Raw genomic sequence first — 6,247 nt, 5'->3', positions numbered from 1 at the left:
TATAGCCACAAAGGCTTCAGACATTTAGACCGTTTCGGATTATTTCTGCAGATAAAGGTCAGGTTCAGGGAGAGCAGGTCTCGGCAGGCAGCAGCAGACAGAATGCAACACCACTACAGGGTCGGGCTACCCCTGGCAACAGGGTGCAGTCTGCAGTGAGACCACAGGAGACCCTTAGTGTTGCTGCGTCAAGAAATTCAGTGGACCAGAGTATGGCAAGGTTTGCATCTCTCAAACAAGCCGATGTTATAGTTTACATTATAAGAAAGTAAAATACTTGTGCAAACTGACATTTGAAGTACGTGTCACCATAATACTGGTAGACAAAAATCAGCATAGTAGCACTGTAGCAGCATAGTCAAGTAGCATACCTTAGGCATAAGTCTAAAGAATAAATTCATGAACATTTAGAAGTTATTGTCTTGTAATGGGCAGTTTAGGTCAGCCCATTTTGATTATGCTTCAAGACTTAAGTATTATTGACATCAGACTGCCTTTTCTCTCAGAGCATTCCCTGGTCTGTTTAAGGCAAGAAAAGGCTTTATCCCAACTTCCAAAAAAAGGCCTGCCAGGTCAACGCCAATCCAGTTTTTCCTGCTAAATAAAAGCGTTGAAAGGACTCCAAAAGCCTCTGAAGAGATGATCCTACTACAGGCTGGATTAGGACGGAGGACTGTTCTCATCCCTGAGGAAGCTGACCACTCTGAGGTTTGGCATTTCAAGTTTTCCATATTGTATAAAGACAGAGATACACCAGTGCTCCACACAGAGTTTCGATCTGGTCTGTCTGATCATCCAGTCTGCAAAGCTACAGTACTGCTAAATGTTTTTGTGTAAACTTGTGTGAAAATGCTGTAAAGTGAGGATGCTGTCAAAAGTAATGTAATGAGTAGATTTTCTTTATCAATTAACTTCCATGAACTAAATGAAATCAACACTTGGTGTGAGCATCCTTTGTGTTTAAAACAGCTTTTGTCCTCGGTGCATTTAAGCAGAGTTTTTCAGTAGCTTTGCAGGTAGCTTTCTTGAAGTGTCTTGGAAATGTTGTTCTCCACAGTTCTTCTGAGTTTAGGTTCCGATTCTTCTTCGTCTCAGTTTGTTTTCTTTCCTCATGTCATTCCATGATGATGATGATCAGATCTCTGTGTGGAGCACTGGCTGTTGTCAGACTTAAATCTCACTGGATTATTACAATTAATGGCCAAATGAGTGTTTGGAAATGTAAACTGATATTTCCTCCTCACACAAAAGACTTAACCTTTTTTTTAGCTAGGGAAAATACTAGTGTTCTAATCATTTTGATAAGACTTGATTTATTTTTATGTAGCCAGTCTTGTTTGATGAAGTGCTTGAAGTGTGTGATTCAGAATGCAGCAGCACGGCTCGTCTTCAATGAGCCCAAGAAGGCCCATGTCACACCTCTCTTCATATCCCTGCACTGGCTACCGGTTACAGCACGCATCAAATTCAAGACACTGATGCTGGCCTATAGGACAGCCACCGGCTCATCACCGGCCTACCTCCATTCACTACTACGCATCTACACTCCCTCCAGAAGTCTGAGATCCTCTAGCGAAAGACGCCTTATTGTACCACCACAGAGAGGCATGAAATCACTTTCCAAAACATTCTCCTTCAATGTCCCTGCCTGGTGGAATGATCTTCCCACCCCCATCCGAAACGCTGACTCCATTACTGTCTTCAAGCGACTGCTGAAAACAAATCTTTTTCGACACTATCTGACTATCTGAAAAAAAAAAAAAAAAAAATTCTCCTCTCTTTCCTGATCTTACCTTTCTAGCCCGTACTCATCTGACAACGCCTGACATATGGTACTTTTGAGCACTTCCTATGTCGATCTGCCTCCTTAGGATGAATTATTTGTTGTATTCCCAATTGTAAGTCGCTTTGGATAAAAGCGTCTGCTAAATGAATAAATGTAAATGTAAATGTAAAGTGTGTGTTTAATTCCACCAGATATCTAAGCTATTGGTGGAGACCTATTCAAAAATGGAATGATTGGAAGGAGCCTGGATGCTCTATAAAGCTGTTGGTAAGTTAGTTTCGTTCATTTTTGAAGCTTCGTTGACATCTACTTTACACATCATTAGACTGTATTGTTACTTTAAATAGGATCCCTGTTTCAGTATTTTTGAGTCTGTCTTTGGTTATCTTGACTGTTCAGTGTTGGAGTGAAATGTTATTTCTTTGGCTAAAATTAAATAAATAAGCTGATATGGCTTTTGATCTTTTATACTCAGGTGGATCAGGTCAACGAAAGTTGAATGTCGTTGCGCCAGAGGCAGAAGGCTACACAGGGTCCTACCTCATTAAAACAGTAGGAACAAAGGGCTGTCTATATATTATGCCAATACAGAACAGTGTGGACATCTCCCCTTTACCGTACTCGTCGAAAGAATTTGAAAAAATGCCGAAAGCTCGATGTGCAAAATGTCATACAGACATGCCTGTACAATTGCTGGCTATGCATGTCCAGAATTGTTAGACAGACATATGGATTAACACCAGTGATTGTGAATCGGTAAACTCTTTATTTATTTATTTAGTTTAATGTTTTCATTTAGTAAATAAAATATTTAGCAATCAGTAAAATTGTTCACTTTTTCTAATATGTACATAATCAGCATTAAATTTGTTACAGGAGTCTGGAGATTTTTTGTCATCTCATACGGAAGAGCCACCCATTTTTTCACAGAACTGGATTATGTCAATGTAGGTTGTTCAGTGCCGTGCTTAGTCCGGTTTACTTTAACTATGCATCATTTTTCTTCAGTAATTTTTGTATGATTAACACACCAAATACAAGTCAAAATCTGTTACTATAAGACTATTCATTTTATAAATTAGTAACAAAATAATTTTGGGTTACTTATTCTAATAACCACAGTTCATGTCTTTATGTCCAAAACTTGCATAAAAGGACCCTAGAGATCCTACAGTAAATCCTACAGAAGTGCCGTCAGCTTCCAGAAAAACAGATCATTTCAGTGGCAACTTAATATCATAACTTGCAGGAACTACAAAGTGATTTGTTCTCACTTTAAATCCTATCTTTTTTTGTTCACATCCACAGTTGGGGGATGAGTTGGATTCTATGGATTCATCTTTGGCAGTGATGGATGTCAAGGTAAGATGAATGCATGCAGGACTATTTACCACATTCTTGGAGTGCCCCAACAAAAAGCGGGAGGCGGTTTGAGTTGTTGGATTATTTCCAGTGTATTTGAAAATCACTGTAGAAGGAAAAATTATTACATTTAATTTTAATGTTAATTCACGAATGGTTATTAATGGTAGTTCATTGAAATTTCAGTACTTTTATTTAATAATAGTAATGATTTTAAGTTTGCTTGAGATCTTGTTTCTTGCTTTAAGGATTTTTTTTAAACATATTTTTCTGCATCTGTAAGGTATCTTGTCCTGTGTGTTCAGCCATGTACCCAGAAGAAATATGCTAATTGTTTGAGATAGGAATTTTGGGTTTTCATGAGCTGTATCCCAAAATCATCCATTTTAAAACAATAAAAGGCTTGAACTACTTCAGTTGTGTTGTAATGAATCTAAAATATATGAAAGTCTAATGAACTTTTTCACAATATGCTATTTTTTTTAGAAGGACCTGTATATATACTTATTTATACATTTATTTATTTTCCCACACTTCAGGAATTGTATACCGTATAATCGTGTATATTTTGGTAATATTCAAACAAACAAAATTACTCAAGTACTGTCTTCACTTTTGTTTTTAGATTGAGACAGCAGACACTACAGCATTGCTGGACATCTCTGAAAGAGTGGTAGCTTGTGGGTACACTGGACCACTAACATCTGACAGAAAGGAGGACCTTGTCAGGTATGTGTGACATTTGTAGTTCTTTTTAAATCTGGCTCTCTACTTCCTTTTCCTCTTAAATCTACTCATTAGGGTTTAGATTTTTTGAACACTTTAAGCAGACCCATTTCCCTTGCTTTTCCGATTGTTCTGGAAAGCATAACAATATCACTGAATTTCAGAAGTGCACCCTTCCCCCAGACCTGAAAGGTCACAATTTCTATAGTCAATGTAAATTAAACCCAAACTCTTCTTAACCTCTTCCTAACCCTAACTATATTGTAATTTCATAACTATATAATAACTTCTATTCCTCTTATTAACAAGGTATTTTCTATTGTAAACACTATTTACTTTATGTAGTGCTGTTGTCCTGCATTCAACTGTCCGAATCCTTCCAGTGCTGCAGCAGATGTGCAAAGGATTGGAACTCTATGGCCTTCATGAAATGATCAGCTTTTACTTTTGAAAAAGTAAGTATTGTTACTTGCATTTTTACATATGATTTTGAGTGGTGCATAATAAAAAGTTGTTCTTTTTGATTGGCAGCCTGATGCAGATTTCCTCACAACGGCCCTTACACCCATTTTAAGTGAGGTGGGCTCAGTCAAAAGACAGAGGGAGTTGCGAATTGTGAACTATTTACAAGACTTCATTCAGAGCCTTGAAGATGAAGGTAACATTGTTACTCCGAATTGTTGTAATTACATCAGTTTTAATGGGGTGCACTCAGCCAATACAGTGTTGGGTATTATGGATGTAACTAAAGATACACATAAAAGTGTGTTTACTAGGGCTGGGTGAAAAATATTGGTATTCCTAAATCCCAAGATTCGATAAGCCTAGCCTGTTTTTATTTAATGGATGGAACATTGTAGTGCACATCCCATCCAATAAAGCGCAGTAAGCTTTGTGCTTTGGTATTTTTAATACAGTGTTTTTCAACCCAGGTCCTGGGTGTTCTTTAATGTTGTATGTTTGAACAAATCTGTTAAGTTTTTATGACAGCCACTATTTATGTTCATATTTATATTTACAAAAAACTGAATTACTATGTAATTGTAACTTATAAAAACTTAAGTGTAATTTAAGCAGTTGTATCGCACAAATCAGTCAATTTTTACCCTCTATATTATAATGTAGTACCAACTGACTTTCGTGTATATTTTTCAGCATAGTCAAGATTTTTTTTTTCTTGAAAATTTGGCATGTACTGTACCTGATATATATCCAAAACTTTGATTTTAATCTGTAATCGAATTGCAAGCTTGTGATTGAGAATCGGATCATGAAATTGGTCAACCCAGCCCTAGTGTTTACATTATTCATTTATAATACTTAACATTGTAGATTTGCTTTTAATTTAGTTTCTTGCAGAAGGAAGCAACAGCACAGAGAACAGAGGTGAGGACGACAATGAACAAGGGGATAAAATGGGGCACTACACCAGCGGAGATGAACAAGAAGAAAAAATCACTGTCAGCAGCTTCATGCAGTGGCTGACTGGTCAAGGCCACGTTCCCATTTCATCCACGCAGAGAGAAAAATTCAAAATACACGTAGAATTCAATCACGACTGTCAGCTTCAGTACGGTCAACAGCGTTTGTGCTATCCTCTCGTAAACGCATGCTCCTGTACCATCACCTTGCCCACCCAGCACTTGGGGAATTACAAAGAGTTTCTGTGCATTATGCGACAGGCTGTGAGTAAAAGTAAAGAATTTGGTCGATCATGAAATAAATTCTTAGTGTAGTGTTTACTTCATATACTGTTTAGTCTGAAATACTGTTATTAGTTTGAAAAAAAAACAAAAAAAAAAACAGGAATTTAACAGTTTTAATATGTATTCTGTAGTTCGTTTCTTTATTGTTCTTAATTCTTTGTTGACAGATTGTTACAAATTGTTTTCAATTCAGAAAGTACATGTGCTCACAAAGTATATTTGTATTCAACAAATTCCAGTGCACAATAAAATCTGTGTCTTTAAGCTTGCTTGGTGTTTTGTTTCTGTTCAATTAATATGATAGATTTGTTGAAACAAACTCCCGACAAAGCAAATACAGTTCTTTGACAGGGACATTAGCACCAGTTGAATTCAGCAGGTGTTCGAGGGCCCTCAATCTATCTGGACTCGGAGGGCATTCAAATTCTGGAACAACTCCCAAGAAGCTGCTGTGTCCCAATCCAGGTCTGGCTCTTCAATGTCCTGAAGGTATAGCAGTTAAATACATGGTTAAGTATCTAGAGTAATACCTTACCATAAATAGCAGTGTGCTGACAGGAAGTAAAGCAGTGTTACAATACCTCGTAACTCTCTAACTGGCCAGTATTTGTGTGTATCAGTCCCATCTGCCACAGCTGCTCTGGACTTCGATTGCCCTCTGAGGAGA

General features: G+C 37.3%; 1 long non-coding RNA gene across 1 annotated transcript; it reads left to right on the top strand.

The window, feature by feature from the left end:
- The first annotated feature begins 2,278 nt into the window (after positions 1–2,278).
- LOC141339264 (uncharacterized) lies at positions 2,279–6,003 on the top strand. The gene is made up of 6 exons (XR_012355916.1): positions 2,279–2,542; positions 2,663–3,148; positions 3,774–3,877; positions 4,220–4,329; positions 4,406–4,532; positions 5,224–6,003. It is a non-coding gene; the product is annotated as an uncharacterized lncRNA (long non-coding RNA).
- The last annotated feature ends 244 nt before the right edge of the window (positions 6,004–6,247 follow it).

This window comes from Garra rufa, chromosome 7, assembly GCF_049309525.1.
Source record: "Garra rufa chromosome 7, GarRuf1.0, whole genome shotgun sequence".
Classification (NCBI taxonomy): domain Eukaryota; kingdom Metazoa; phylum Chordata; class Actinopteri; order Cypriniformes; family Cyprinidae; genus Garra; species Garra rufa.
The sequence above is the reverse complement of the archived record's forward strand: the minus strand, read 5'-3'. Positions and strand labels throughout refer to the sequence as shown.